Source organism: Chrysochloris asiatica, unplaced genomic scaffold, assembly GCF_000296735.1.
Source record: "Chrysochloris asiatica unplaced genomic scaffold, ChrAsi1.0 scaffold00124, whole genome shotgun sequence".
Taxonomy (NCBI): domain Eukaryota; kingdom Metazoa; phylum Chordata; class Mammalia; order Afrosoricida; family Chrysochloridae; genus Chrysochloris; species Chrysochloris asiatica.
Window position 1 is genome coordinate 9,631,735 of NW_006408642.1, and position 12,305 is coordinate 9,644,039.

Here is a 12,305-nt window from a genome sequence, read left to right on the forward strand (position 1 = left end):
TATTACTGACAGAACTTGTCTGCAGCCATCCACTGACTGTAGAGACATGTTTAAACACATTTTTTTTGGGATAAACCCATGCATGTAAGAACTGGAACCCTAGTAGCAAGATTTTTTGACTTACCCTTGTAGTTACCAACCTTTCACTTAGTAAGTAGCACTCAGGTCCTCAGTCATATCAGTTGAAAGAGTACATTATTTATTTGAGTTTGGAGCTATTTTGAATATTATCATTAATCCAGTGTTTGGTTTTGTTTCTTCACTTTCTGTATTTCTTAAGGGCCATCTTGGTAGTAGTGGTGATGGTGTGCCGTGGAGTTGGTTCTGACCCATAATGGCCCTGTATAGTTTCCAAAGCTGTAAATCTTCTTGGGAGCAGAAAGCCTCATCTTTCTCCCATGGAACGGCTGCTGGATTCAAACTGCTGACCTTTCAGTTAGCAGCCGAACACTTAACCCACTACACCACCGGAGCTCCTTAAGGATCATCTTAGATAGCTTAAATTGATTTGCCCAAAGAATTTAGTTTCATGAGTGAAGTCAATGATGGCCAAGTACATTTCTAGTCACTTTTGTTCATAGTCAGTCCCACTAAGGGGATCTGTCAAGCCAATGCAAAGAAGTGCTTGCTGATCAGTATGTGTCAACTTACCACATTGAAACTGTGGGTCACACAGAGACTCACAGTGCACCAAAGGAAGAGTAGCTGGGAGTGGGGACAGCGTCTGTATCCCTGCCTGATGCCTTGGGTCTGAAGAACAGCTCCTTTCATTGGACAAGAGTGAGGTAGGGGCCCTTCAGACTTGAAAGTGCTCAGGAAGGTGGCAGCCAGCAATACGCCTACTGATTTAGACCACGTTCGGGTTCTGGGTCCTGTTCTGAATCAAGATCTACCTGGCAAAGGTTGTTGTTGTTGTTGTTGTGTGCCGTGGAGTCGGTTCCGACTCATAGCGACCCTACACAGGGTTTCCGAGGCTGTAAATCTTTACGGGAACAGACCGCCTCATCTTTCTCCCGTGGAGCGGCTGGTAGTTTCAAACTGCTGACCTTGAGGCTCGCAGCCCGATTCGTAACCACTACGCTACCGGAGCTAAATATACTCAGTCCAGTGACTCAGGAGACCGCCTACCTACCAATAATGAAAGTGACTTTGAGACATTAAAAAGCCTCATTAACACAGCTCAATCACTCCCCACCTGAGCAGGTGACTCAGAGAAACACACTGGATCACAGAGCCAAGGCAAGGGGATGCAGCCTTTCTGAAAGCTATGTGAGGTCCACGTGTGGAAACCCAGTCCCTGAACCTGGACAGTGCGGAGGTGTAGTTCACACTCCATAGACCCTGTGATGCAGGCAGAAGCTGCCCCCATGAGACTCTGCTGAGAGCCCGCCCACCTTCCTTGACCTCTCTCCTCTGTTCCACCTTCCCCACTCCCTTCTCTGTCTCTCCTAGGAGTGTACCTTCATAAGCCCTTGTCCCAGAGTCTGTTTCCAGGGAGCCCACCTGACTGCAGAACTTCAGAATCTGGCCTAGGTTCTGTCTGAAGACTCTAGCACTGACCAGAGCCTCACTATTCAAGGGAGTCCGAAGCCACCATCTGCTGCCCATCCCATGACAAGGAAACTCTTGGCAAGTCACCTCCCTTCTAGGAAGACAACTTCCTCAACAGTGTGAGATTAATCCCTGAACCACTTTACCAGTTGCCATGGAATCGATTCCAACTCACGAAGACCCCATATGTGTCAGAGTAAACTGTGCTCCATAGGGGCTTCAACAGCCGGTTTTTTGGAAGTATCTCACCAAGGTCTCAGGTGGACTCAAACCTCCAACTTGCTGCTTAGCAGCTGAGCGTGCTAATCATGTGCGTCACCAAACCAAACGAAACTCACTGCTAGTGAGTTGGTTCTGACTCATACTGACCCTGTAGAGGGTTTCCAAGGAGTGGCTGGTGGGTTTGAGCTGCCTACCTTTTGAAGTACCACACCAGGACTACCAACTACTGTGGTTAGTAGTTTATAGTTCAGTGCTTATCCTACCCCCCAAGGCAGAACAGAACTGCTCCCTAGGGTTTCCAAGGCTGTAAATATTTACAGAAGTAGATGATCACATCTTTCTCCCAGAGCAGCTGGTGGGTTAGAACCACCGACGTCTTGGTCAGCAGCCCACTGTGCCAGCAGACCCTCCTAACCCATGAAATGGCATTCTAGGGAACGATGAAAGCATGTAAGTGATTGAGTCTCAGCCATCAGGAACGGTCCCGTCTAACTCAGCCAGTGTCTCTGGTGCTGACACAGAGCCTAGCACACAGCAGGCCAATTCAAACCAGTGCCTGCTTCCCGCTGCGCCCATTTTTCACAGCAGTGTTTTATTTTGGTAAATATGAATATAACAAAACATTGGCCATTTCAACATTTCTTACATGTACAATTTAGCAACACTCATTATGTTGTGCGCCAATCACCACTACCCATTTCCAAGTCAGTCCAGCTCCGTTAATGGAAGCACAGAGTCCTCTAAACAGGCCAGTTTGTGTCTAATTTAACACTTTAGCGGTCCCTCCCCTCCCCCACTGGCTTTCATCTTCATTCCAGTTCACACTCTCCCCGCCCCAGGCTTCTCCACTACTGGCTGGCTTCCCTACAAGCAAACAAGGGGAAAGCTTCCAAGTTCAACTGACACACGCGCCCGCGTGACACACACGCAGCAGGCCTGGCCCTAACCACCGTTACCCTTGGAGCCAAAAGTCATCTCCCAGCCAAAACTGGCTCTGGAGGCTCGCAGCACGGGAAAGGAAATGGAATGACAATATGCACGGGACATCCAGTTCCCACGAAATAAGGAAATCAAGGGCAGTACAGTGAAGCCATGGGTCCTGTTTGCACAGCCAGAAAGGGGTAGCATGGAGCCTGGGAGTGAAAGTATTAAGAAATCGCTGTCATGGAGCAGCTGGAGACTTTAGATCCAGAGAGGGAGAGCGAGCGACTGTGTGCTGAAGACCTGGGGGGTACGGGGGAAGGATTGCATGGAGGGGATTGTAACCATGGTAATGAGACTATATACGATAGAATGTAAAACTAATGTTCTCCCATGTAAACTATCACATAATTCACAATAAAATATTTAAAAAGAAATCGCTGTCAACTGAGCCGCCCTGAAATCGGTCCCTCTCCACACCTACCACCTTACCGCACCATCAGAAAGCAATGGGGACAAAGAGGGTGGGTCGGGTGCAGGGAGAACAGGCAACATGTCAGCCGACACAAATCCCCAATCAGATTCCCCAGCCCACCATCCTGGGTGAGCCCTGACCATCATAGTTGGGTTCCATACTCAGCAGACTGGTAGTGCAGGAAAACAGAGAAGACACTGTATCATAGAAGGGTCTCAGGCAACAAAACAGAAGCCCACTAGAGTATCAGTGCTGCCATGCCTATCACCACGGCGGTCCGGCCTATCATAAAAAAGGCATCTTGTCCACTACTGTTGCTAGCTACTACTGCCAAGATGGCCCCCAACTCCTGGAAGCCTCGTGCACAACAGAACGAAAGTGCTAGACCCTACACCATACCAAAGGAGCTCTGGGGTACATGCTAGGCTGCAGAGTCACCAGTTCCAATCCACTCCGTGGGAGAAAGAGGAGCCTTTCTGCTCTGTAAAGATTTACAGCCTAAGAAACCCTATACAGGGTCGCTATGAGTCAGAACCGACTTGAAAGCACATAGCCACCGCCGCCACCACACTGCGAGATTGGTTGGTTGCAGATCAGTCTGCTGTGCTCCGCTGGGTTGTCATTAGCTGACTTTCAGAGGCACATCGCCAGGCCTTTCTCCCTAGTTGCTCTTCATCTGGAAGTTCTGCTAAAACCTGTTGAGCCGCACAGCAACACCAGACGGTGGTGGGTGTGGGTGAGGTACGCTGGCTCCCGTGTGGAATTCACGACTCCAACCCTGAACCCCCTTCCCTCAGGCTTGTCTGCTGGGCCCTCTCAAAATGCTGTCACCACACCTCACACAACTTACACTTCAACGATACCATGGCAGGCTTCCAGGAGTTTTCCATATGTTACATGTTTAGGGGAGGGAGGTGGAGACCCCTGAACTGCTACTGACCAACCTCCAGTAACAGAGTAGCCTGTCCTTGCTCTCCTGGTCCTGGCATAGTCTGTGACAAACAGGACGGACAAGGACAGGACGCAGCCAAATCTAAACTCCTCACTCCTCAAGCGTGACGCTGAGATGCTGTGTCCAGCTGGTTTCCCTGTAAGGGGAAAATGGGCACCAAACTGAGGTCAATGTAAATAGGCACTGGCATGCCTACCTTGCTGCCGACAGGCCTTGGAAACTCTGGTGGCCTGTTTTGTTTTAGGGTAAGGTTTCTGTTCAGTCTACCAGAGGGAATGAAGGCATAGTTTCATCCAATGTTTGGTTCTAACAGCCTTCCTACACACACCCTGGGGTGGCTACTGACCCTCAGACCAATGTACCCCAGCTGCTCCCAAGGAAAACTCACACCCCTATCCTTGCCAGCAGTGTTTGGGGTATCCCAGAAAGCACCCCAAGAACACAGCCTGCTCACCCTACCCCCACACCCTTCAGAGGGACACGAGAAGTCAGGGGACTGAGGGGCTGTGGACAGTCAAGGCCTCCACGACTAGTCACTCACTGCCCTGCAGGTGGGCTGGCAACTGACAGGCTTCTGGACCTGAGAGTTGGCCAGGTTACAGAGTGGATCCAGCTTCTCCTGACAGCTCAGAAGCACCTCCATGCCCTGCTTTCCTCGCTGCTCAAGCCCTGACCTACTGGTGGTCATAGTCCCCACTGAAGTCCCCTTTGTCAGAAAGACATTGATTGTGTTTCCAGGAGCTGAGAGACAGCATATGATGGTCAAGATCTCAGGCTCAGAAGCTACACTACCTGGGTTCGTAGTCGTAAAACTTAGGCCTGCACCCAATCTAACCGTACCCAATGCCAGTCACAGGGCTTTTGGCCAGGAAGAGACCTCAGAGATAACCTTGATTTAGCACTGGGACTGAGGGGCTGCCCACTCTCATAGCTTGGACGGCAGGATCAGGCTAAGAGCTCCTGGCTTCCTGGCTCCCCAATGCAGGCCTTTCTCCCATGGTTCCTTTGCTTTTGTGGAAGCCATAAATCAACATATGTAAAGGAGCACGCTGCTGTTGTTCAGTGCCATCAAGTTAATTCCCACTCACAGCAACCCTATGTAGAGTTTCTGAGGAGATGCTGGTGGTTCTGAACTGCTGGTCTTGTGGTTAGCAGTCTAGTGTTTATCCTACAGTGCCACAACTGTGTTGTTTTTTTAAAAACACTTCTGGCAAGAATGGTCCTGTCAGATGAGTTCACACTGTGGGTTGTAATGGAAAGTTCAGGGGGAATGGATGGAAAAAACAAGAAATACTTTCCTGGTCGCAGAGGAAGCGAGTAGAAACATCCATCCCAGGCGCAGGAGGGCTCTAGAAAGCGTGATGGGACAAACCAGATGTCGTGAGAACCTGATGTCAGGACCCACCAAGGCTACAGCTAACAGCAGACCTTGAGAAGGACATACTGCCCTGGGAAGGCCATTCACAGGGAAAAGGCCACAGCAAGGGCCCTGTGTTTGGGAGGAAGTCAACACGCTCAGAGCACAACAGAGGCTGGTGCAGCAGGGACACAGTGAGCATGACTCAGCACGGGGGAGGACGTGTCCCAGGAGCGGCAGGCCCCTAGGCCATGATTTCATTGTAAGGGGCAGGGCCTGAGTCTGATCTTTGTGCCATTCCCCCAGCAACCAAACTAGTGCTGAAGGCACAGAGTAGAACTTGCTCCATAGGAGCTTCGATGGCTGGTTTTTAGAAAGTAGATTGCCAGGTCTTTCTTCCAATGTACTTCTGGGTAGATTTGAACTGCCAACCTTTTGTGACCATCCAGGGACTCCAACTTATATAGCAGGCACTTGATGTACATACAACTTGTTGCTGTGGACTGAGTGAAAAAACCAACCACTCTGAAGTTCAGGAACAGACACATTGACTTCTTCTAGAAACCTCTCAGAAATTTCTGAAGAGAAATATTTCTGAAGAGAGCTGGTGGGTGGAGACGGTGCTAAATCATGTGATGAAAAGTCACATCCCTTCAGAGAATGCAGATGACTAAAATGTTGTCCAAGTACTGGACACATGGGAGCAACCACCATTCCAGAAGAACTCCTGGTCAGACCTGAAGGATGTGCCATGCAGCCGATCCCACACTGACGTCACCAACTCCAGTTGTTCCCAGCTCCCCTCCCCCGCCCCAGGGAATCTGCTCATTTCAAAATGGAATCTGCTCATTTCAACAACACATTTAAAGATGCTTTCTTTTAAGTTCTGTGGGAAAGACTACCTGATTCATATTTTCCTTTAATTGCACAAAGGCTGCTCATTTTCTAAAGTGTTGAGTGTCCCCACATTCCAGAGTGTGCACCTGCAGGGCTAGACAGGTAGAAGAGAGTTCCTGGATGGCATTTAAAAAGCTCATCTGAGAACTGGAAATGTATTCCCATGGCAGTAGAAGCCTGGACTCAGTAGGCCTAAACACACCCAAAACCATAGCTGTTGAGTCAATTCCAACTCATGACAACTGCATGTGTTACAGAACAGAGCTCCATGGCGTTTTCTTGGCTGTAATCTTTATGAAAGCAGACCAGCAGACCTTTCTTCTGCAGTGCTACTGGGTTCGCATTGCCAACCACTAAGCTAGTGGAAGGGCATAAACCACTTGTGCTACCTGGGGACCTAAACTGCAACACGTCATCACCAAAAGGAACTGTGGTAGACGTTCCCAGGGAAGCTGGCCCCAAATCACAGTCAGTCTTGCTGGCTATTTGGAAGGAGCCAGATAGCTGGTATCTTTCATCAGCCATCTTTTACTTCAATGCTTGGCTTGGTTACGGAAATGCCCAATATTTGCAAGTAGAGGCAGCGGTAACTGGGCTCTCAGGATGCATACACAGACTCCTGTCCTAAATTCTCAAGGCACCACTACTACAAGATTGAACTTACAACTTCCTTTTATGTGAAAAATGCTCTGAAACCATTCTTAAATTTTCATTCACAGCTGGGGTTAAGTATACCCACCAGGTCAGATATGAAGTACTAAAGGACCATTATGGCAACAGGCAGCTCAGTGTTGAAGAGGCTGCCAGACGGCAGGAGGAGAAAGGCTGTATCCATGTTTGGGCTGCTTGTTTGCCCACTGCCAATAGTATTGTTGTGTTGTTGTTGTTAAGTGCCGTCGAGTCAATTTTTGACACATACGACCCCGTATAGAGACACCAGCTGCTCCTCGGAAACCCTATACAGGGTCGCTGTGGGTCGAAATTTACTTGACGGCACTTAACAATGACAACAACAACTGCCAGTAGCATGACACCTGCCCACAGGTGGTGGAGTCACACCTACATTCAGGCTCCTGAGCTAAGGTAGGTCATCATTGCAGTTCCCGGATTCACTAGGACAGCAGGAACGTCTACTCATAAGGCAGGAAAACTGAAGGTAAGGCCAGCTTCTTCTCTCTCCATGTAGGGTGGGGAACAGGCCCCACCATCCCATCCATGTGCTGAGCAAAGGAAACCCCAGAACCAACTTATTTCTGCCCTTCCACCCCTCTAGCTAAGAGTGTGGCTCTTCCCTGGGAGGCTTTCAGCACCACCTCATGGATCGTGCAGTGACCAACCATCCAGGTCCATCCACAACAGGGAGGGTAGCACAGGGGCTATGGTCCAGAAGACACAAAGCCCCAAGTCCTGAATGGAGGAGAAGCAGACCAAGGAATACTGGGTCTGAAATAGCAGAAAGCCATTGCTGTTGCCCACAGCAACCAGGAGACAAGTGACTGATAAGCCAAGCGGAAGTCAGCCAACCCAGGCTCTGTCTTAGGCTCAGTTCTCCACTAGGGCAAACCCAGTGGGTCAGGTGCCAGGCTGACTCATGCCATTGCAGGGGCAAACTTGACATCAGCAGGTCAGATGGCAGACTGCTGGCTTGTCCCCAAAACAGAAGGCCAGGAGATGAGCACTTGGATACAGGATCAAGCTAGAACGAGATTTGCCCAAATATCTATCTACACTGGATGCAGGCCACACTCCCAAAGAGATGGAGTGCCTCTCAACTGACTGGCTGCTCACATCAGTCACAAAATGGAAAACAATTACATAAGATATGCTAAACCACTAAGAATCAAGGCCTAGCTACATATAATCGACACATAACTTTAACCAACACAATCCACCCCTTGTCAACGTGCACCTGTACACATCTGCTTCAAACATACATAACCTCCAAATAAAGACAATTATCAAGTCATAAGAAACTCTGGTAGTGTAGCGGTTATGAATTGGTCTGCTATCCTTAGGGTCAGTGGTTCGAAACTACCAGCTGTTCCACAGGAGAAAGATGAGGCTTTCTGCTCCCGTAAAGATTTACAGCCTCGGAAACCCTGTACAAGGTCGCTATGAGTCGGAACCGACTCCACGGCAGGTAACCGACTCCACAGCGCTGTGGGCTGATGCATCAGACTGCAAAGCTGTTTGAATATCAAGGTCGGTGGTTCAAAATCACCAGCTACTCCTTGGAAACGCTACACAGGGTCGCTATGGGTCGGAATTGACTTGATGGCACTTAACAACAACAACTGTCAGGGACCCATGGTGGTGTGATCACTGTCCAGAATGAGCTTTCTAACCAGAGGCTTGATGGGGAAGGGGTCCAGCAGGGCTGTGTGGTCTGGAACAAGTATCTACCCTCTCTGGCCTTAGTTCCTCAATTCTAAAATGAGGAAAGGGGTGTCTATACCATACCTGGCAGTGAAGGCTAAATGACAAGTTCACAAAGCACGTAACCCAATGCCTGGCACTTCACAGCCACTCAAAGGACAGTGGCTGTTACTAATATCATGGTACACACATGCTCTAAATGCCCTGAGGATGGGTCTGGGGTGGACATTGGGGTGCACGGCCCAGATTTCCCTTCAGTGAAGCCACCACCAGGAGCCTGAATCGGTCAGCCCCTTCAGGGACTGCCTCAGCTGCAGAGATTCAGCTCACCCCAGGTCATAGCCTTCCCTGAGCGGCCACATCCAATGACTGACTCACGTGGGCCCATGAAGGGCGGGCCATCTGGACCCACCTCAAGTCAATTTTGAACTGCTTCTTGGCCTCCAAACTCTCTTGGAGTTGGCTGAGGTTTGTCAAGCCTGCATGTAGCTGGCGCACCCCCAGCCCAGTCCTGCTCCTCTCCCTCCCTCAGTATTAATCACATACACACAGACACACACTGTTACCACAGAGTCAGCTCATGGCAGTCCCATGTACACCACACCTGTGCTCCCTAGGGCGGATTCAATGGCTGATTTCTCAAAAGCAGATCCCCGCCTTTCTTCCAAGACACCTCTGGGTGGACTCAAACTTCCAAACTTTCAGTTGTTAGATGCCGTTAAATCGGTTCCAACCCATAGCGACCCTGTCTAGTGTTTCCAGAAGTGGTTGGTGGGTTTGAACTGCCAACTTTGCAATTCAAACTGACCTTGCAGTTCAGTACATTATCCAGTTGTTGGATAATGCCATCAAGTTGATTCTGGCTCATAGGAACACTGTATAGGGTTTCCGAGGAACAGCTGATGGACTGAACTGATGACCTTAGGGTTCACAGTCCTGATCCTACTACACCACACCAAGAGTCCAGTTAGGGGAGAACAAACAAGATGGCGGATCAGGTAGAAGTGCAGTGAGGAGCTCCATCAGCAACAACACAGAATACCAGACCAAGCAGGCTCAAGAGATGGTGCCAGAACTCTGAACAACATATAAAGGAATATCTAGAAGGTTGGAAAGCTTACAGCTAGGGGAATCTGTAGCAGAAGCAAGAAATCCATTACTTTCTAATCCATGATGCTCAGCTGCTCCTAAAGCCACCATCTTGGGAGAGACCAAGCAAGGTAAGGATCGAGCAACCACGGACACCTGACAGAACTGCAGAGATAAAGGTGTGGACACTCTTTCTTTTTGTATCTGTTCATAGATCTCTCGCTGGCTGCACACCTCCATTCAGGTGACTAGAGGCGGTGTCGGAGCAAATGGACACCCCACCTCCACCTGCTAGGGTTCTACTACACATGCATACCAATCTCCTCCAAATTTAAAGTGACAGTTTCCACCTAAAACCAAACAGCAGTACAAAACAGCCACAACAGGCCCTGAATTACTTATCAATAGGAAAAAGTCCTGAACGGGGATTGTGGAGTGGGACAGGCAGACTAATCAGGAAATAGGCCGAAAATTAAATCTGGAGTTACGTCACAATGGCCAACAGTGGCATCTTGAAATTTAAAGGAAGAAGAGAGAAAAGGGAAACCCATCTCCTGATCACATCTACCGGAAGCAATCAGAAAGCACAAAAGATACCAAAATGCACATCCATCTAAGTATTAAGGCCACAGATAACTCCTGAATATGCCCAAAAAACCAGAAACAGATGACCATATCAGCACATGTCCAGAAACGAGATAAAGTGACTAAGGCAAACGAGCTGGAAGTAGACCTACACTCCATACTGGAAGATGGGAAGGCTTTGGAAATGCCTGAGAAGGAATTCAGAAAAATGATTATAAAATGTATCAAAACACTATACAATGGAGTTGAGAAAAATAAGGAAGAAGTCAGGAAAGCGCTACAGGAACAATCACATAAGACAGATACAGCAATGTAAACCATTCAAAACCTAAAAAAAAAAAAAAAGAGGTCCAAATGATTAATAATAGAATATCAGAAATAGACAATATACTGAAAGGGCAAAGGAGTAGAATTGAAGAGATAGAAGCCAGAACTAATGAGCTAGAAGATAAAATCTCTCAACACTACTAAAATAAAAGAGCAAGCCCAAAAAAGGATAAAAAAAAATCTGACGAAGGCCTAAGATTCATGATGGATAACATGAAGAGGAATAACAAGAATTATCGACATTCCGGAACAGGAAAAATCACACAAGTACACAGAAGAGATAGTTGAAGAACTGCTAGAAGAAAAATTCCCTAACAACCTGAAAAGCAAAAGGATAAGCATTCAAGAAGCTCAATGAACTGCAGGAAGGCTAGACCCTAAAAGACAATCTCCAAGACATAATCAAGTTCTCCAAAATCAAAGATAAGGACAGAATCCTGAAAGCAGCTAGGGAAAACAGAAGTGTAACATACAAAGGTAAGCATGTCAGATTAAGCTCGATTTCTCAACAGAAACCATGCAGGCAAGAAAGCAATGGGGAGACATATATAAAACCCTGAAAGATAAAAAGTGCGGACCAAGAATCCTCTACCCAGCAAAGCTGTCACTCAAATATAATGGTGTAATCAAAACATTCCAGGATAAACAGAAACTTAATGAAACTGGGAAAGAGCTGCCTCCTCAAAGTAGAGTTGACGGTGATGGCACGAATGGAGTAAAGCCTAAGGAAGAAAAGCCTGTGGGACCTTCATTTGCTGATGGGACACAACTCAAAATGAAGAAAAACAGCTATAATCATCCATTGAAAATCGGAACATGGATTGTTGGAAGTATTAATCCGGGAAAATTGGAAGTTGTGAAAAATGAAACAGAACACATAAACATCGATATCTTAGGCATTAGTGAGCTGAAATGGATTGGTATTGACCATTTTGAATCTGACAATCACATGGTTTACTAGGCAGGGAATGACAAATTGAAGAGGAATGATGTTGTATTCATCATCAAAAAGAACATATCCAGATCAGTCATGAGGTACAACGCTATCTGTGATAGGATAATATCCATGAGCCTACAGAGAAGCCCAGTTAATATCACTATTATTCAAATTTACGCACCAACCACTAAAGCCAGTGAGGATGAAGTAGAAGAATTCTACCAACTTCTTCAATCTGAAATTGATCAAGCATGCAATCAAAGTGTATTGATCATTACTGGTGATTGGAATGCAAAGGTTGGGAGCAAAGAGGAAGGATCAGTAGTTGGAAAATAGGGCCTTGGTGATAGAAATGATGCTGGAGAACACATGATAGAATTCTGCAAAAGCAATGATTTGTTCATTTCAAATATCTTCTTTAGACAGCATAAGAGACGACTATACACATGGACCTCACCAGATGGAAGACACAGAAATCAACTTGCTATATCTGTGGGAAGAGACGATGGAAAAGCTCTATATCATCAGTCAAAACAAGGCCAGGGGCAGACTGTGGAACAGACCATCAATTACTCATATGCAAATTCAAACTGAAGCTGAAGAAAATGAAAACAAG

The 12,305-nt window shown here is 47.5% G+C and overlaps 1 protein-coding gene across 1 annotated transcript in view; it reads right to left on the reverse strand.

Annotated features, from left to right (window-relative positions):
• Positions 1–12,305, reverse strand: part of LIMD1 (LIM domains containing 1) — an 86,580-nt gene that overhangs the window by 62,576 nt on the left and 11,699 nt on the right. The gene's annotated exons all lie outside the window — the stretch shown is intronic.